The following is a 21,409-nucleotide window of genomic DNA, read 5'->3' on the forward strand; positions in this document are numbered from 1 at the left end:
GGCTCTCCCAGTCACTTCAGGGTCAAGACACACCTTGTTACACCTGGTGAGTGATCAATGACTTCATCCTAAGGAGAGCTGTCGCCTCCTACACCCATAGCTCTGGTATGGCTTTCCTCCTCCTCCTCCTCCTCCTCTTCTTCTTCATCTTCTTCTTCCTCCTCTTCTATGTTGAAAATAGAACCCATGACAGTGCACGTTGAATCCACCACTGAGCTACAGCCTTACATCTCAGAACGCAGTTTTTCTTTCTGTTTATTCTCATTAATATGGCCATATCATTGAGCTGGGAGTGACAGCTCAATCCTGTAATCCTAGCCTTTGGAAGGCCCATGGAGAAGGTTTACTGTGAATCTGAAGTCAGATTGAGTTCCCGGTTTAGGTTAGGTTACTGAAGGAGACCCTATTTCAAAAAACCAATAACAAACCAGCGAAGCTATAGCCATAAGGGAATAAATATACACAATGACATTCAATTTAAAAAACATGTCCATATTTTAAAAACCCAAGATTATTCCTGTCTACCATGGTGAAAAAAGTCTTAGTAGTACCAAAGTAGTTGGTCATTTGAAACTCATTAGTATGAAATACAAGTTTTGAACAGGCTCTGTCTTTGTTTATCATTGGGCCAATATATTTATGGACAGTCACTCCAACAAACTTCAAGTCAATGTCTTCTGAATATGGTTTTGGCTTGGCAACAGTATAATATCCCTAGGAATGAAATGTGCCTAGTGCATAAGACACAGCCAGGTTTGCAGGATGATTTTCATCTAGGCTTGACTTCTTCAGCAAGTTTTCAGCTAGCACTACTTTCCAGAAAAAGTCACCTCTCAAAGCAGTTTGTAATCATGAGTGTGAGAAAAACTTTTTGAGTAGGCATTTGCCTTAAACGTCTTGAAAATAAGCTGTTTTGTTTATTTTCATTATTATAAAATCACTCTATTGTAATGAACTCACAAATAAAACTTCATCCAGTCTGTCCTTCTACAATGTGGGCCACAGGGATCAAACTCAGGTTGTCAGGCTTGGTGCACATGCCTTTAGCTGATGAACCATCTCATTGCCCCTGATCCTTTTATTTATTTTTTTGTGTGTTGTAGTGTTTTGCCTTCATGTACTTGCATGCAGTACCTATGGGGCCAGAAGAGGGCGCTGGAGCTCTCAGAACTAGAATTACAGCTGGTTGTGAGGCTTCTTGTGGGTGCTGGAATCTGAACCCACAAGAGCAGTAAGTGCTCTTAACCACTGAACAATCTTTTCAGGACTCTTGGTTTGTTTTGTTTTGATACAGGTTTACTATGTAGCCCAGGCTGGCATTGCACTTGCAAGCCTTTTGCTGTAGACTCTTTTTTAAAAAATTTAAGCAATGTATTCAGATTACATCCCGATTGTTATCCGCTCACTTGTATCTTCCCGTTCCACTCTCCCTCCCTCTTTCACCCTATTCCCCTCCCCTAGGCCTGTGACAGAGGGGAAAGTTCTCCTCCACCATATGATCACAGCCTATCAGGTCTCATCTGGATAGCCTGCTTTCCCTTCCTCTGAGAGTCACCAGGCCTCCTCACCAAGGGGAAGTGGTCAAATAGGGGCACCAGAGATCATGTCAGAGTCCATCCCCACTCTCCACACAACTGTGGAGAATGTGCTGTAGACTCTTAAGTGCTAGGATTACAAGTGTGTATAAGCACACTCTGTGGCGATGTGTGTATGTGTGTGTGTTATAGATAGTAAATAAAGTTAACAAAAAGATAGTTTTGATCTTGCATCCTGGACTGTTGGCTATAAAAGAACCTTGAGCAGCTCCCCTGTTTTATCCATTGGCAAAAAACAAAAACAAAAACCCTATTTCTAAATACAGGTAACTCATTTCCTCCTCTTAGGGAAGGGCTCTCCCTCTACCCTGTGGTCACAGAGTTGCCGTAGCTACAAAGCAACAAAGGATAGCCTGGAGGGGAGGGTACACACCTCTGACTAACAGGGGATCAGGACAAGCCCTTGCATGTGGGGCCATTGCTAAGAGAACATTTGGGACGTGGATGGTTGTCATGGTGATGAAGGAGGAAAAAAAATAAATTCAGTTGAAAACAAATATTAAAACGAAAGAGGACTGATAAAAGAAAAGAAACCCATGTATGTATTTGAGAGCCTGGAGATCAGGTTTTAGAAATTTGGCCTTTAAAATGACTTGTTGTCAGCCAGAAATGACAGCCTGTTGCTGGGACTTTCAAGGTGCCTAAAATGAAATGGTCCCCCAAGCTGGATAAGAATCTTGTTGTCATGTCCTCCATATATGTATTAGGAACCTCAACAAACTTTGTTGGGCTGAGTTTCTGTGTGTGTGTGTGTGTGTGTGTGTGTGTGTGTGTGTGTGTGTGTGTGGCCATCTAGGGTGTCTCTTCTCCTTCTTCCTAGATCCTCATGAGTGGAGGGTTTGGCTGGGCCTCCATGTCTTCCAGATCTTGAGAGACAAGTAAGACAGTCATGGTCACTCTCATGCCAAAGACAATCTCCTGGCCTGGTTTGGCTCCCTCTTCTGTTCCTCTCAGAGGAGCTGAGGAGTGAGAGCAGACAAGAGAAGCGTGCAGGCAAGCTGTCAGAAAGCCAATGGATGCAGGCCACTGGGCAGTCTAGGGAGCACGGAGGCAGAGCGTTGTGTCTCATAAGCATGGAGTTGGGGCAAGAGGTTGGCTGCTTGGAGGGTCAGGTGGCATGCAGCAACTGGTTTCTGGTGTCTCCTTAACAAGAGAATATTGGGGCTGAAAAAATAGCCAAGCCAGGAGCCTATGGTTCTCACAGGAGGCTCCATCATCACTGAGGCAAGCTAAATTCCAAGACATGGCAAGGCTGTGGTTTCCTCTTGGTGCCCTTCATCTGTAAGCAAATGCTGTACTTGATTTATGTTCTGGAGGCTGAGTATGAATCTATCATCTGTCTTCGTTCTCACATGCGGAAGTATGCCCAGACTTCCTGCCTGTTCCCTCCCAGGTGTCTCAGCTCACCTGCCTCAGAAAGCCTGTCTGAACAGCTGACTTCCCCCTGAATCATATCTCCTCAGAGAAACAGGAAGTCATTCCACGGTCACAGAAAGACTCTTAAAAACAGGAAATTCAAAAGTCCAGTCATCCCAAATTGGTCTTTTTCTAGACAAGGTGGGATGTATGCCTGTGGACTGGTAGCTGTGATGGCGCCATTTGCGGGACTTTTGTCTTCACACCTAGCAAATGTTCTGGCTAACCAAGGTAACTTCTTGGAATTCCTTGAAATTCTTGGTGTCTGGCAACCTACAGAACAAACAGAGAGAGCTTCTTCAGAGACACAGAGTCCTGTCTGGAGCAGCAATGGAAGCGGAAGCTTTTACAGGCAACTGAGAAGGGTTGATCTCATGGTTCTGAAGGAATTATTGGTACCAAGAACAAGGCTGGTCAGACGGGCAGTTTCTAGACAGCTGTCTTTGCAGACTATGCTTTGTGTAAAGTAGCTATGGCCTTTGCTAGGATTTGACACGTGTGTGTGTGTGTGTGTGTGTGTGTGTGTGTATACATACATGTTCGTGAGTATGTGTGCAAGTGTGTAGTGTGTGCACTTATGTGTGTACAGGTGTGTGTGTGTGTACGTGTGTGTGTCACAGAGTTTGTCATTGGTGTGTTCCTCATTACTCTTTCCCTTACATTTTTGAGACAGAATCACTCACAGGACATGGTGTTCACTGATTCCTATACTGGCTGACCAGTGAGCTCCAGTGAGCCTCTTGTGTCTGCCTCCTTATTGCTAGCATTCAGGATGCTGCCATGCCTGACTTCTTATGTGGATGCTGGGGATTAGAACTCAGATCCTAACCCTTGTGAGGCAGAGAATTTAGCAACTAAGCCCTTTCCTCAACATCTCCATTTTTGTTTGTTTGTTTGTTTGTGACTACTTCTATGCCTCAAAACTTTGATAAGCAGGTGCTTAAGAAAAGATGGACAAACTGGGTTCAGTGGTGCATGCCTGTAACAGGTGGGTTTCTGTGAGTTCAAGGCCAGCCTGGTCTACAAAGCAAGTCCAGGACAGCCAAGGCTACACAGAAAAACCCTGTTTCAAACAAACAAACAAACAAACAAACAACACGAACAAAGAATAGACATGCCAAAGTGGACAGGGAAAAGCCCATTGGGTCTCAGCCTTACTCAAAGAACTACAGGCAACTAAGAAATGCTAAGAGTGGGACACACAGCCTTTCCTAGGGAAGACCATACCAATTAATTGTACAATACCAAATGGTCATCTCTGAAAACATACATACAAGAAACATACAGACTGAGCAGGATATGCATATGCATATATATATGTATATGTATATGTGTGTGTGTGTGTGTGTGTGTGTACATGTAATAGCAATTAATGAATAAAGAGGCCATGAATTTGAAAGATAATGAGAGGGCATATGGGATGGTTGGAGGGAGTAAAGGAAAATGTTGTAATTGTATTATAATCTTAAAAAAAACTTGAGGATCACTTATATAAAGAGATCTTTCTAGAAACTTCCAGTCATGATGATCAACAAAGACAAAGACAAGAAGGAAACTGTTCCTATTTTGGTATCCATATTGATCCATGACCTTGTTGTGATGTCCACCAACACCAGCGTTTTTGGGCAGATGTGGTAGAAGGAACACCTCATGATTTTCAGAACAGTTGTGTTTCCTACACTTCCCACTTTCTTCTCCAGTGGAGGGCTCCAGAGGTGGGCTGCAGAACGCGTGCAGTTCCCGCTCTTCACTGAGCAATGCTCCACACCCTCTCACCTCATCTGTTGGCTGCTGTAGTGACATGGGATGCTGGGGGAAATGCGAAGTTGTGGGGCTCAATGGAACCACGGCTGGTTGAAATGTGCATGGTGAGGAGACGCACACCCAAGAGAACTGTGCAGAAGTAAAGGCTTGACTACATTGAGTTTGGTTGTTCGAGCATTGAGGGTGGCGTGCACTAGGTATAGCCATTCCGAATATGACCAAAATGAACAAACAAACAAACACAAAGAGGTAAAGAGAGTGCTTAAGCTAAAACCTCCCACATTTCAAAGTTCATACAGAAACATAGAAACTCTAAGTTTGGATATTCTCTCATTGATATTTACTTTATATTCAATGGGGGAACCTGCCACACATACTGGATTTTGTCTAGACCCAACAATTTCTAGGATCCAGTGTTTGTCTATGGGTTTAACCAATGTTAGTCTGGGGCCATGAAGGTGGCTGTCCTAATTTCATTTCTGTTGTTGTAATAACATACTCTGACAAAAAAGCTACAGCGGGGGTGGGTGGGGGGGAGGCTTTATTTGATTTATAACTCTGGGTTACAGTCATCCATCATTGTGGGGAAGTCAAGGTGGGAATTAAAGACAGCTAGCCACATCACACTGGGGAGTAGACAGAATATATGCATACATGCCTACTGCTCACCTTGCTCATTCCTATACAGTTCAGGACCCCTTGACTAGGGAATGGTACCACCCACGGTAGGCTAGGTTCTCTACTATCATTAACTTAATTACCAGTCCCCTTCAGGCATGCCCACGGGACAACCCAGTGTAGACAGTCTCTCAGAGACTGTTCTCGGATGACTCTAGGTTGTGTCAAGTTAAAGTTAACCATCACGGTGGCTTTTATGATGCCCGCTTGTTGTACTCTGTCTTTGGACTGTCTTGCTTTTTAATCAAAACACCCAGTAGAGAGGCAGTTGAAGACAGTGATGGAGGTAGGGAGAGGGAGAGACTGTTTGTAATTACTCAACTATTTTGATGAAAAATCATTTGGGGCCAAGTGTTCTCAGCTGAGCAGGACCGTGTAGAGTGTTGCCAGCTGGGTTTGAGTACTTTCGGTGGTAGACAAAGAGCTAGGGAGCACAGTTTAGATCCTCTGAGTTCAATTGGGGTGAACAGGGAAGGAAGCCAGAAATCGCAGCACAGTATGATGAATGTTGTACCAGGTTGCCTTCAAATCTCACACAGAGCCAGGCTTTGGTGTTTGGTAAACACTGCAGGGGGTCATAGGAACATCTCAGGAGCCGTGACTCAGGCTGGCAAGCAAAGGGTATTTCAGGGAGGATGGTGAGAGATGGGCATGGAAAGTGGGGTGACAGGCCACTGCACTAGGTTAGGACGTTGACAATGGCAGGCGATCACCCAAGCTTTGTAGCAAGGGATGGTGTAACCTGATTTGTATTTTAGAGTGCCAACTGTGGCTGCTGTGTGAGGCTGGTGTCAAGGCTCATAGAGGCTTGTGACGTTCTCTAGAGGAACAGAAATGGCAGAATGGATACACACACACACACACACACACACACACACACACACACACACAATGAAAGAGCATTTATTAGACTGGTTGTACAATAAGGCCTAAGTTGTTCAACACTGAACATCTGTATGGTCGCTGCTCAGTTCAGGAATCTGGTTGCCTCCACAGTCCCAATCTGGAACATCTCTGAAGAATTGCTTGTCTTGAGTCCATATTGGAAGGCTGAGGATTCTGGGTTCCAATAGCATCAAAGAACGACAGCACAAGTGGCAGACGCAGGGGTGGAAGGTGAACAGGCAGGCAGCACTTCTTTATTCCTGGGACCTCTTTATATCTGGGTTCCCTCTGGAAGATGCCATCTACTCTAGGGGAGAATCTTCTCCCCTCAGTCCTTCCTGGCTGTGACCCCATAGACCAGCCCAGGGACAGGTCTCTTTGTTGATCCCCAGTTTCAATCAACAATCAAGATTAACCAACACAGGCCATTTCATTGATCGTGGCCATAGGTCCTAGTGGGATGGGGGAAGGTGACAGAGGGAAATGGCTAAAATTGTTGCACTCACATCCCTGCTAAGAAAGCACCTCACAGCACCAGCTGGGGCCTGGGCCTGCTTCAGGCTATTCTCATCTCTACATATCGTTTGATCTCTGTGGGATGGAGGAGGATAGCTGAGATCCTTCTCCTTCTACAGATGCCACTGCAGAAGTGAAGCCATGTTTCTGAAACTCCCCGACAAAGCAAAGGCTTCTGCCTGGATTGACTGACACAGCCTTTAGGAAGGAAGATGGGCTCAGCTATGAAAGGTGAACGTGATGGGTAATGTTAACTGCCAACTTAGCAGAATCTCAAAGCACCTGGGAAATGGGCTCCGGAGCATGGCGGCAGCAGCAGCAGAGGGTAGGTTATCCTGATCGGATTGGTTGGGATGGAAAGATGAGCCCACCCTGGGTGGCACATTCCCTAGCTGGGATCCTGCACTTACTGCACAAATAGAGGAAGTGTGTCGAGCAGCAGGCAGCGAGTGTCACTCTCTGCTCTGTGGATGTCATGTGACCTGCTGTTTCAAACTCCCACCACCTTGACTTCCCCGTCATGAGACTACTTCCTTGAACTGTGAGCTACATAAAGCCCTTTCTTGAAGGTATTTTTTATTACAGCAGCAGAAAAAGAAATGAAGACAGAGGGCTTTGTCTCTGGGAACTTTGTCCTGCAGAGCTAGATCTCTCCAGGGAGCCGAGCTTCTCAAAGATGGTCTAGTGAGTGGGGCTGAAGGAAAAGAGAAGGAACTTCCCAAACTAGCTCGCTGCCCCATGGGGACTATGGACACTTGATCCCCAGAGTCAAACAATCTTTATCCCCTCCTAAGCTTGCCTCAAGGCCAGCGGAGCCTACCAGATTTATGAACAAGCTGCAGAATTGCCAGGCTTTGGATCGTCAGGGAGTCTTTGAACTAAGCCCTTGGCTATACCCTCCGGGCTCTTCACCTAAAGGGTTGATGCTTCCAGGGCCCAGGAGAGAATTCCCGTGACGGCGTTTCTTCAGCACCACACCTTAACAGCCCACAGCGTCCTGTTCTTTCTGGCATCTCTACTTGGCAGGATCCCTCCTCTGAGCTGCAGAGCCGACATCACTGTTGACCACAGCGTTTCCCTGACTCAGAGCTAGCTGGGGCCATGACACTTTAACCTGTGTCGAGATCTAAGATGGCGATTTTGACAAAGGGCGATGAGGAAATCAGGTCCGTGGGACAGTGCTGGCTAGGATGTCCTGTGAGGGACCAAGTCATCTTCAGTTTCTGACTGTCTGGATTCGTTGAGCTCATAACACGCAGGCAGCCAAGTGTCCCGTATCCTTTGCTAGTTGAGTGCTGAAGAGAGTGTGGAGAAATAAATAGTAACAACAGCAGCAAGGAGTGGAATAGTGTCCTGCTTGTGAGATGGAGTACCCCACTGCCCCATTTTTGAAGCAGGGTCTCTTGTAGCCCAGTCTGGTCTTGAATTCAGTAAGTAGCGAAGACTGCCCCTGCCCTATCTGAACCTCGCCAGAGCTGGCGTTATAGGACTGTGCCACCACACTCAGTTTCCATGAGGATGGGGATTGAGGCCAGTGTCACTTTAAAGCTTTTGCGTGCTGGGTATGCACCCTGCCAACCAAGCCACACCCCCACCCACTCATATATTTATAAAAGGAAACAGCCTATGGAAAGAATTGCCTATATATAATCACTACCTACCATCACTGTGAAGTATTATCATAGACAACTCTATTTACATTAAAGGGCAGGGTCTCACTCTGTAACCCAAGCTGGCCTGGGAGTGCTTAAGGGCCCAGGCTAACCCTGGACTCGTGGCAATTTTTCTTTCTTCCCAAGGATTACAGGAATGAACCACTCCACCTGGCTCTTGGTCCCCACCCTACCCTTTTTTCCCTCTCAGGTCATTAAAGTTGGTGACAAGAGGCTTTACCCACTGAGCAGTCTCATGGACCCTGTGGAATAATTTTCCATGGGCATCTTTGGAAGTCATCTTCTTTATCTGAGTTCCCAGGATGCACTATCAGTGTAGCCCTACCTACCCTCTACGAGTAATCACAGCTTCTAGGGTCTACTGTGTTGGGAACACACACAGAAATCCACATGTCCAGATGGGTAAAGTGACTAAGATGGTACAACTTATTTGTTGTGTCACATGTTGCTTGGGGTTGCTGTTGTGTAGGTAATACTAATAAAGCCATATGTACAGAGAACTTACTGTGTAGTTTTAATTCTTCAGAGGAGAACTAATACTGTGAATTAGTCTCTTTATGAACCTTATTTAATCTGATACAATATGAAAAGGTTAAATACTTCTGAGGCAAAAACCATTTTTATTTATTTTTATTTTTATTTTTTTTGGGAGAAAAGGTATCTCCATTTATTTCGGTTCATATACATCCATAGTTGAATTTTAATACAAAAAGAAAAAAATTAGAATCTGACAAATGTTTACAAACAAGATACCTTCAAATAGATTTTGCTCATTTAGCCCGGTGCAGAGTAAATGACAGTCTGTACTGGTGTGTTCAAGGCAACGGAGTCTGTAGTCCAGGGCCACTCGGCCCAACCTTTCTGTAAGCTTCATTTGTGTCTGCTGTGAACAATAAAGCCATTGTTGATTCCCAGTTGTGTGTGCACATGTGTACATAGCAGCTCCTTTCATAGAAAGAAAAGACACCTAGAGGTCGCCTTGTACTTCACCTACAGGAATCATGATAAGATGGAGGATGGATACACGTAACCAGGGCTGGATTTTATAAGAAAAAATAATTAGCTGACAAGTGAGGGCAGCAATAAAAAAGCGTCTTTTTTGCAACAATAAATAAATACAGTCAAAAAGTTTTCTGTGAGACTCTAAACAGCTTCTTCACTGAAGAGCAGACGTGGCATTTCCACGGAGTTACACTTGACCCCATAGCATCTTTTTTTTTCTTGCTTTTCAAGAACCATTTTTATACCCATGTTCCAGAGGAGGAATAAAAACTTTAAGGCTATAGAGATGGCTCAGTGGTTAAAAGCACTGACTTTTCTTGCAGAGGACCTGTGTGCAGTTTCCAACACCCACACCAGGAAGCTCACAACTGCCTGTAACTACAGTTTCAGGGGATTTAGCACATGCTGGCTTCCTCCTGGCCCCAAATGCATGGGCCCATCACACACCCCATCACACACGCACACATGCACACACACACCTTAAAATGGAAAAAGTCTTTAGGATGTAATAAGTTGCCCAAAGTTGTCTAACTGATAGCAGGTGGTAGGGGCAGACTTTGAACCCCCACCAGCCATGAGCTAGGGACCTTAGCTCCCTCATCTCAGGAAACCATAGTGTAAGGTCTTTGAGGGCCAAGACTATGACTCTGTTTTCCTGCCATTCTCAACCAATAGCCATTGATTGATTCCTTTGACCCTCAAGATTGCTTTAAACAAAACAGACTTTGTTTCTTGTGAGGACTTCATAAACCTTATAGCATCCTTTCTAATTTCTGTCAGCATCAACTCTTTGATCCACAATGCTGCTGTCACCTCCCTCCATTACCTTTTCCTGCCACCTGAGGACTAAGCTGATGAAGCCAAAGCCACCAAGAGACAGATAGACACTCAGATCTACTCCAGACAGGAGCCTAAAGCAACCAAATCACAGACCTACAAAAAGTTCTGAATTCAGTTTTAGTTAGGGTGGAAAACACACAGACACACGGCTACCCGCTCAAGTGCGTTTTTGGTTTTGTGTCATTGTTTAAATATTCTTTGCAACCCTCCCCACCCCCAACAAAGGCTGTCGTTAAATTAGAAACTGGCTTAAATGACAAGTTATTTATGTGCGTGTACTCACAGATAGACAGTGGCTGGCTGGCTGGGGCTGTTTTTATGAGCAGCCGGGGGAAGGTGAGCTTTATATAGAGCAGGAGGGTATGTGTGCAATGCAGGTGTTCATCGAAGGCTTGTCTTTATTTAGATGTTCAGTTTCTTCATAGGTTCCTCCCTGGGAGGACTCTTGGCCCTCTCTCCAGACAGCCTGTGTGTAGTAAGAAAAAGCAGAGCATGGACACCCGGGGAGGGAGGATTAACTTTAAGATCAGGTAATAATAGATTTTTGTCATGAGAGCGATTGCCTCATTCATACTTGAAATGCCCACATAGTACAGTTTGATTAAATATTTATATGACCCAGGTTCCCCTCGTCTCCCCAGACAGTTGATGTCCTCCAAAGCACCCTTCATTTGAAGAAGAATAAAAACATTTCAGACCATATGATCCAAGACAGAAATTCAGAAATAGCAGCAACTGTACATCAAAGGTCAATGTGCTGAAATATATGATAACATGTCACCCTCAGCTTATATAGCAGGCACTGAGGCATTCTCTGGGAAGAAGGCCTGCAAAAGGGCTTACGCACTGTAGAAATGCTTCTAGGGCTTAGTGGTATACACCTGCCATCCTGGTCCTCGAGTCATAGTGGTACACACCTGCCATCCTGGTCCTCAGGTCACAGTGGTACACACCTGCCATCCTGGTCCTCAGGTCACAGTGGTACACACCCGCCATCCTGGTCCTCAGGTCACAGTGGTACACACCCGCCATCCTGGTCCTCAGGTCACAGTGGTACACACCTGCCATCCTGGTCCTCAGGTCACAGTGGTACACACCTGCCATCCTGGTCCTCAGGTCATAGTGGTACACACCTGCCATCCTGGTCCTCGAGTCATAGTGGTACACACCCACCATCCTGGTCCTCAGGTCACAGTGGTACACACCTGCCATCCTGGTCCTCGGATCATAGTGGTACACACCTGCCATCCTGGTCCTCGAGTCACAGTGGTACACACCTGCCATCCTGGTCCTCAGGTCACAGTGGTACACACTTGCCATCCTGGTCCTCGAGTCACAGTGGTACACACCTACCATCCTGGTCCTCAGGTCACAGTGGTACACACTTGCCATCCTGGTCCTCGAGTCACAGTGGTACACACCCGCCATCCTGGTCCTCCGGTCATAGTGGTACACACCTGCCGTTCTGGTCCTCAAGTCATAGTGGTACACACCTGCCATCCTGTTCCTTGGGTCACATCAGTACACACCTGCCATCCTGGTCCTCGGGTCAGAGAGGCAGAAGGATCAAGAGTGAGCGAGTTTGAGGTCAGGCTTGGTTTCATGAGCTCCCATCTTGTTTTCTGTTTGTTTCTTTGTTAGTTTGTTTTTTTTTTTCAGCTTCATGAGGTCCCATTTACTAATTGTGGATCTCAGAGCCGGAGCTGTTGGTGTTCTGTCTTGTTTTTGTGTATGTTAAAGTATGTTGTATGTGAAGCTGAGCTGTGGCTATGAGGTCTTGACCGTGAACACGTGGAAGAGAATCACAGGTCATACTAAATATGACTTACCTCCATCAGCATGGAAACAAGCACCACCCTTTGGAGCAGTGGCTTGTCCTCTGCCATCTCCTGCAGCCCCAAGATAGAGGCTTCAGACAGGATGCCTTCATCCTTTGTAAACTGTAGAATAAACAGACAGCTGTTGGTTCAACCATGCTGAAAATATCACAGCCATTCCCAGAGAATGAGATCCTTGTTTAAACTCCGTTCAGCAACTATTTTGGAGTATCTCCCTACATTCTTACTAGTTCCTCCACCTAGATTAATTGGGAATTTAAAGAACAGGTATTCTGAATTCATCAGGGACAGTGTATTTACTGTGAGAGCAGCAGAGGGGACACGGTCTCTCTGAGGAGGGTACATGGACTCTTTGAGGAAGGTGCCTTCGGGTGGACCTACAGGACAGATGCACGCTTTTCCTGTGTCCAGTGGAAACCTGAGAATGCAGAACCCATATCCTTCCCTGGTCCCGTCAGACAGAAGCTTTGCCCTTCATATCAAACCACCTGCTTTCTCCAAGCAGCTCCTACAATGGAGAAGTCTTTTGCTTCCTTTGGGCAGTGGCACCTGTGGGGATGGATATTTCAGAAGGCAGCCTAGGAAGGAATGGCTGTCTTCCAGATGTGCCTCGCCCTCCCAAGTGTCTTCCTAGCATCAGTGGTGGGGGGAGGGGGGGAGAGCCCTGTTTTAACATAGTCTCCCATGGGATCAGGGCAAAGGAACGGGAGATGCAAGAAGCAGTGGTGTTGCTGGTTCTATGCTGTGTTGAATTCCTCTGGCGGGCACTTTTATGCACTTGCAGGCTTCATGGCAGAAGTGCCCATGCTGCCAGGGTCCTCAGCAATGTAGTACTCTGTTATTGATAAATACGCTCTCCACCATTTTCTCTGCCTTGGCTATATCCCCTGTACTGCAGTCATGGCCACTTAATTAGCTCAGTTTGCTTTTCCTTCCTTCTTCCTTCCTTCCTTTCCTCCCTTCCTTCCCCCTTCTTCTTCTTCTCCATCCTCTGTCTCTGTCTCTGTCTCTCTCCTTCCTTGATAGTTATGAGACAGGGTCTCATGTACCCCAAACTGGCTTCAAACTCACTATGTAACCAAGGATGGCCTTGTACTTCTTTTATGTTTGTGTTCATGTGATTGTGTCTGTGTGTACATTCTTGCAGAAGTCAGGGATCACCCTCAAGTGTCACACCTCTGGAGCCATGCATGTTGTGTTTGAGACAAAGTCTCTTCCTGGCCAGGGCTTGCCAAGTGGCTAAGCTGGCTAATCAGTGTCTGTCTCCGCCTTCCCAGTACTGGGATGTCATGTGCACCCCGATGTCTGGATTTCATATGTTGGCTCTGGAGATCAAACTTTCGTCTTTGTGCTCACACAGCAAGCACTTTACTGTCTGAACTATCCTTAGACTGACGCTGAACTTCTTATCCTCTTGTTTCTACCTCAAGAGGACTCAGGCTACACGTGTAAGCCACCACCAGACCTAGTTTCCAGCTGACTCCTTTCTGGCTATGCCTGCCGCTGGTAGCAGCATCCACAGTCAGCTCATGGGACCCTTGTGTCACCACGATAAGCTGAAAGTCTGATATGCCATTGAACTAATTGTCCCTGGGTCTTCTGGGACACCCCAGGCAGACACCAATATTTTTAGTTTTCTTTCCGAAGGACCCAGCTTCCAGGCTTGATGTCTCCAGTTGCCTCAGGGGCAGCAGTGAGGACAGGATGATCTCCCCAAGCCAGACTACTCAATGGGGTACAGTCCTCTTCTTTAGTTTGGGGTGGGAATGTGTGGGTATGGAAAGAACTTCTTGAGGGGGAAAGGAGAAGATATGCTCTGAACAGCTCTAAGAAGAAAGATACCCCACACTGTCTTTCCTAGTGATTGGTTGGCCAAATGGGCCTTGAATCAAGCCACCTAAGAGCCCAGGGAGAAAGTGTTCCCTTTGAGCTCGGCAGAATCACAACAAGAAAGTCTCTCCTGTCAGAAGAACCCGCCTTTGATCCATTGTTTGGCAGCCGCGCCACAACTCTCTGATCTGGTGTGCCCACAGGCTTCCCTTGGTCAGAAAACAGGACATGCTAGTAAGGTGAAGTACTCAGCAGAGCAGGGTTCCAAGAGAAGTCCTGGTCATTAGCGAGAATGACCTCCGGAAAGACGCCAAGTTCCTTGTAATGCACAAAGCTTCTTTGATGTTACCTTTTTTGTTTTTTTTTAATTGGGAGTGGTGAGAAGGGTGGACTCAGAGAACTCTGAACTTGCACTGCACTCTTTGAACACCTGGGCAGCCACAGGAAGCCCATGGGTGTGTTCGGCATGTAAGGAGCCAATGTTCAGGGGTCCCAATACAGGCATGAGAGAGACTTGGCACCAAAGATGTACCAATGGAAACCCAAAGTCTGAGCAGCCTGGACTCCATGCTGTCTGAACCTTTAAGGCACATGACCTTCTTTCTTGCTCATGCTATTAGCTGCCCCTTCTTGCTAGAATCGTCTAGAGGAATGATAGTGTACTCATGGACGTTGAGGTCCCTGCTGCTCTTCTTCATCATGAAGGGACACTGAGCCCTGGAGCATTTCTTGGGAAAGATCAGGGAGGCCCAAGCTTAAGAGCTCCATTTGGAGGTAAGACGAGGCATGATCAGGTAGGTTCTGGGTGCTGAGTGTTTCCAGCTAAGTAATATTCTATACTAGAGTGCTGAAAGAGGACAAACTTTGTGAGCACATGCACATATGTGTGTATGTGTTGTGTACATGTTCCTTAAAGGTCTATCGTGTTCGGAGGCCAGAGGAGTGTATCATGTGTGCTCTTCTATCCATCTGGACTCTGTTCCCTAGAAACAGAGTCTTCAGTGAACCTGCAGCTAAGTTGCTAGCCCACAGTCCTAGGAATCCTCCTGCCTCTGTCCTTCCCCACATTGCTAGGTGTGTGGCCATGCCTGGCTGTTTACGTGGGAGTTTGAACTCATGTCCTTGTGCTGGTGAAGCAATGGCTCTTACCTGCTGCTCCAGCTCACCTGGACTGCTCCATGACAGTCTTCCAAAGCCTGGAAACTGTGGTTGTTTCTTGGCAGGCTTCGGTGAAACCCACAAACTTCCTGAACTTGATCCAAAACATGCAGTGTCTGGGTGTTGCCCTAGGCCCAGAGTCTGGTAAAAGAGACTTTTGTGGATAATGTATTTTCTAAAGGCTGAAGGACTAGGTGAAGCTCACATAGAGACCTATGGCCTGACTGCCTGGCTCCGAACTAACTTCTCGGGACTGCCCTGTACGTCCTTCAGGGCAGGAACAAAAACTCCACTCAACTCTCCAAGTGTGGAGTAATTTATTCTACTGCTACAGTCATTCTCTCTCTCTCTCTCTCTCTCTCTCTCTCTCTCTCTCTCTCTCTCTCTCTCTCTCTCTCTCTCTCCTGTGCATGTGTGTGATTTGTAGGAGGAGGAAAAAAGTTCTCTAAGAGTCTTGTGTGTGTACATACTTGTGAGAGGCAGGAATAATACAGGGCTATGGCTATTAGAGCTGGCTAAGTTTTTTTTTCCCTTTTCCTTCTCTCTGTTTGGACAAAGTGTCTCCACTTTGAAGACCTGCTTTGCCATTACTTCAAAAACTCCATCTGCTGCCCTGTGATCCACACAGACGTTCAGGGGATGGTTCCGACCCCGAGTGTGCCAGCAACGTGGGCCAACTGCAACAGCGGAAACCAAGACAGTTCTGGAAAAATATTTGTTTAATTAGCAGAAACGATCTGTGATCTGAATCCATGTTTAACTGCCTGGCCCACTGCCAAGGCTGATGGATTTTCCTTCAGGACTGTGTTTGGGTTTGAATTGAGTAGTGGTGTTAGGCTCTGTGGCTTGTACCCTGGTGTAGGGAAATGCTTGGCTCTGCTCAGACAGAGATGTTTTCCTGACAGGCAGTGCCAGGCACACATAGGGAAAGAGAAGGGTGGGCTAGTTAGTGTCCGCTCCCCACAGTGCCATGACAGGTAATTCCTCATGAGCATGCAGACGTGTTGCATTGTGGGTATGTAAGGAGGATCTTGGGAAGAAAGGAACATTGGAAAGACATGGTTTGTGGGAATATTGAGTTCTATAAGTGGGGTTATGTGACCCCTGTCTCTGCCTGTGCTATAGGAGAGGAGACCCTTGGGATCCTTAGAGAAGACCTTACTAGTATAGTGGTGAAATGGAGTGAGAAGAGTTGATCATCTCAGGGAAACATCTCAGACTTGACTGTAAGCCAAATGATCTGTAAAAACACCAAGGATGAACCGAGCGTATTTCAGAGGCGGGGAGAAAACAAGCCCAGAGCAGCCCTGGGTAGTTCCCAGCTTGGGCTTACTCTGAGGAGAGTTAGAGCTACACCCAGCCTCATCAAACTGCCCTGTAGTCCTGGGATTCCTCCCAGGAGTCCTGCGATTACCCTGGGTCTACTCAGGTCATTGTGGGTAGGAGCTCTTTGGGGTGATTTGAAGGCAGAATCTCCATTTACCTAGAGACGTCTCTTATAACAAGGCAGGATCTCCTGTGGCTAGCTGGGAGCTGCCCCAGGTATCCCAGGAGCCTTCCTGCTGCTCCTTGTGTTCCTCTCTTTCCTCCATTCTTCGTTAGGGTAGACCTTACACACCCTGGCTGTGCTTGGGCTGGCTGTGCCCATGCGGAAGCCCCCGGAGAGAGAGGGCTGAGGTGCCAGTGTCTACTTGCTTTCTTCCTTGCCTAGGCTCTTTGCATTTCTCTTCTTCCTTCTCTTGCATGTTCACCGACCACTCCTTACTGGCCTCCCTTTAGGTCTCTGAATTCAGTATGGGTTGGGCCCAGAGACCCTCCTGCTTTCCCTATACTCTGTCCCCTCACTGTGGCTCACGCCTTGATTGCCCCATTTTTGCATCACTCCAATGAGACTTAGCACTGTCTCCTGTTGGGTCCTTGACTGACAAAGTAGAAACTGCTTTTTAGTGGCTTCTCTGTAAAGTTCTGAGAATAGAGTTTCCCAAAGATACATGCTGAAGAACAAAAGTTTAATAGGAAAGTGAAAAAACAAAACAAACAAACAAACAAACAAACAAACAAACAACCCCCCCACCAACCTGAGAGTGCAAATGCCTCTAGCACTAAAGAATACTTGCCTGTTTGGCCCGGGGCCTGAGATGTGGCGTGGTTAGGCGCGGTGCGGAATAGCTGACCCTGATGCTCGTAGAGTCTTGGGTCAGAATGACAGCTCTCCACAGGGTGTGGTGACACATACCTGTCTCAATCACTTAGAAGACCTAGCCAGGAGGATTGTAAGTTCTGGGTTAGCGTGAGGCAATGCAGAGAGATCCTGTATCAAAAACGAAATGAAAAAAAAAAATCACTGGGGGGCTGGGTTTATCTTAGAGGAAGATTGCTTGGTCAGTGCATGTCAGGGCCCTAGGTTCAAGTCCCAGTACCTCAAAAAGGAGAAAGAAGAGAGACAGAGATGGAAGGCAGATGAAGGAGAGGAGAGGAAGGAGAGGGGAGGAGAAGGGAAGGGAGAAATGGAGGGAGGAAGAAAGAAGCCAAGAGAAGGGTATGGAAGGCTGTGTGAGAAGGAGTAAAAGAAGAGGAGAGGGAAGGGGGAGGGGAGGGGGAGGGAGGTAGGAGAGGGAGGGGAGGGAGCTCTTTTTGTCTCCTTGGATTCCTCACCAAATGCCGCAAACTGGATGTAGATTCTATCTCAGACACTCAGAGATTCATCACATTAAAAATCCCCTACCGGGTCCTGCTTCCAGGTGTTGGTGGTGGGTGTGTCAGGTGCAAGAAGGATCCTACAGATAGGTAATGAAAGCTGAAAGAGGAAGAGTAAGGTCAAAGGTCAGAGCTGGGTCTCCTTAGAAGGAGCTACTTTTCTTCCTCCGCAGGGCTGGTGTAGACCCAGGACGAGAGAATCAGGAGGGACAGTTCTCTCTTCAGTGTGAATGTAAGTTGTGCTTTTCCACGGTGTCCCTAGAGACACTCAGAACCTGTGAGGCTGAGAGCCTGGGTGGGACACTCCAGCAAAGGACAATTTCTGCATGGTTTTTGTCCCAGGTCCCAGGTAAATCTCTGGGAGAAACTGACCCTGTGTAATCTTAGGAATGAGGACATGGCACATGCAGAAAAGCTGAGGGGGTGGAGCTGGGAGCCTCTCCTTCTGAGTCAGTCCAGGACGCACAGGGTCTCTGTGGAGGTGACCCAGGACAGCTGCTCTGGCGTTTCACACCCATCCCAAGACCAGTCCAGATGTTAAGTTTTCCTTCTTCTCCTCCTGAGGACACAGGCTAGCTGTGCTGCCTCACTTTAGCAGCAGGGCCAGAATCCATGCAGCAGCTTTGCCAAAATATATACAAGCACTTTCATGATGGATGCCTGTCTTCAGACACCACCAGCCAAGCTCTCTTCTAGGATGAAGGCCTGGCTCCCACTTCCAATCTCTCTCTGTCTCTGTCTCTCTCTGTCTGTCTGTCTGTCTGTCTCTCTCTCCTATACAGAGTTTCTCTATGTACCTTTGTCCTGGACTCACTTTGTAGACTAGGCTGGCCTTGAACTCACAGAGATCTGCCTTCCTCTGCCTCTGCCTCCATAAGTGCTGGGATTACAGGCATGTACCACTGCACCCAGCCCACCTCCAATTTTTAAGTTAAATTTTATTTTGTGTTTATGTAGGTGATATATGTTGGTGATTCATGAACTCATGTGTATGTGTGCATGTATGAAGGCCAGAGGACAACTTGGGTGCCTTCTAAGGTACCTTCTAAGTATCTTGGGATTTTCTTTTCTTCTTCTTTTTCTTCCTCCTCCTCTCCTACTTCCTCCTCTTCTTCTTATGTATCTGTGTGTATGGTATCCATGCATTTTTATACCTGTTTGGATGTATATGAGTGTGTATGTGTGTGCACATGTATGTACATGTGTGTAGAGGATGGTGGTTGACATCACATACCTTACTTCTTTGCTCTCTACCTTACATATTTCAGCAGGATCTCTCACTTGAACCTAGAACTCAGTGACTGTGTTAATCCAGCTAGCCAGCTTGAGCTCTGCCTCCTGAGTCCTAGGATTGCAGGTGGGCCACCATGCCCACCTGGCTTTTACATGGGTGTTGGGGACCCCAACTTCAGTCCTCAAGCTTTCGCTGCTGACCTCCTGGGCCATCTCATCAGCCTTCAGCTTGTTTCCTCGCACGGTCTCTCATAGTTCTGGAGTTTGGTTAGGCTCTGGGACAGGCCGGCAAACTTCATGGGTGGATCTGTCTCTGCTGCCCCAGCTTAGGGATGCCAAGTGTGCCACTGTGGCATGCTTCTTTACATGGATCTTGGGGTTTGAACTCAAGTCTTGACACTTGCAAGGCAAACATTTTGCTGAGTGAGCCATCTCTCCAACCCTTAAGTTTTCTAATTTTAATATTCATAGCTTCTTCCCTTAGCTCTCTCAGTCTTAGGGTATTTTGGTTTTTATTTTTAATGTTTTCAATTACAAGTATCGATTTTCTACCCATGGGAAGATTTATACAAAATTCTCTCAGCTCAGTGGAAGTGGCTTGTCTTCCATCTGGAATGTTCTCACTCTTCTACTTCCTCTTTTCTTGTCCTGGAGACAGGAGGATGTGATTAGCAAAGAGGAGCCAAGGAGGAGGAGGTACACGTGGGTGGTGAGGAGGTGACCCACAGGGATGGGACTCTGAGAACAGCACTGAGTCACTTCCAATCTTGGGAATCTGACATGGGGCCAAGTGCACACCAGGGAATGTGGGTAATGGTGGCGGGTAGAGGACTGAGGGAGCAGAATCTTCTGGAATTGTGGAGTCCTGGAGAATGCGTATGCGCGGTACATTCTTGTCTCTCTGGCTCCAGTTTCCCTTCCTTTAAACCCATGGAAAGAGCCACCTTTCCAGCACTCACAGAGCCCTGAGCAGTTTTTGACAAGATCTATGTCTCCTCTGTTGTGAGGCCCCACTATTGTCTGTTCCTTGTCATGAGGAGAAACTGAGGTGACCTGCCCCAGGCCTGCCAGAGTTCCTCACCACCGGTCTCCTTTGCAGGGGTCCTCAGTCTCCCACAAATGGCTTTCTCCACAATTGAGGTGTGAGACAAGCTCACACTTCTACTGGGCTGTAGGGTGCTTAGCTTTAAGCTGTAACTGTCCCCACTCCCCATCAGAAAGTCTAGAAGTTTCTGGAAAAGCCAGGGCCTCCAGATTAAAAGGCCAGTGTGCAGGTTTCCAGTCATGGGTTTCACTGACCTTTTGATATTGTGAAATGATGTTATCAATTACAAAGTTCACTCTGGAGAACCTAGCAATTGAGTTACAAAACTTAACCACCCCCCTCATACACACTCATACATACTCATTCATGGGGTTTTAAGTAAGTCTGGGATTTCATGGTGGGCCGCATGTTTGGACTCATCTCAAGACCATGCTCCCTCCCCCAGCTCATAATGTGAAGTCTGAAGTCCTAATCCGCAGTACCTTGGAACATGACTGTATGGGGCATGGGTTCTTTATAGAGGTAATTAAGTTAGAGTGACCTAGTCCACTCTGACCAATGTCTTTTTCAGAGGTGAGGCCAGCCTGCAGTGGCAGCTGTGCAGAGCAACAGCGATGTGAGGAGGAATGAGACTAGCTGTCTGCAAACCCAGGAGAAAAGTTGTAGAGGAACATCATCCTGTCAGCCCTTGACTTGGAACCACCAACATCCACAACTGAAACAAGAAACCTCTGCTGTTTCAGGTGCCCAGTGTATGCCATCTTGCTATGGCTGGTCCAGATGATGAACCCTGTCCCTAATATCTTCTCTGGGTGATTGGATTTTGCTCTTGTGGCTTGCCCAACCACACAATTATTGGCTTAACAAATGTATCCTTTACACCATGGAGTTCAGAAGTCCCAACCAAGAGGGAGAGCAAGAAGGCCTGGTGGATAAAGCCACCTCTTAGGCATGTCTGGATATCCGAGTTCAATTCCTGGAACCCATTCCTGTAAAGAAGGAAGAGGAGGACTGACCCCATGTTGTTCTCTGACATCCACATGTGCACTGAGGCATGTGCACACTCACATGTAAACATCATTGATAATGATAATGATAACAACACAACAATGATAATGATAACAACAACAACAACAAATTTAATAGAAGGTCTGTATTTGGTGATAGGTCCTTTGGAGGCTTAAGAGGTGACTCTGTTCTTGTTTAGCTCTAGAATCTACTTTCTTCCATGGCTATGGC

General features: G+C 46.8%; 1 protein-coding gene across 4 annotated transcripts in view; it reads left to right on the forward strand.

Moving 5' to 3' along the window:
* Window positions 1–21,409, forward strand: part of LOC127194016 (3-alpha-hydroxysteroid dehydrogenase) — a 1,235,587-nt gene that overhangs the window by 753,817 nt on the left and 460,361 nt on the right. The gene's annotated exons all lie outside the window — the stretch shown is intronic.

This window comes from Acomys russatus, chromosome 9 (assembly GCF_903995435.1).
Source record: "Acomys russatus chromosome 9, mAcoRus1.1, whole genome shotgun sequence".
Lineage (NCBI taxonomy): Eukaryota > Metazoa > Chordata > Mammalia > Rodentia > Muridae > Acomys > Acomys russatus.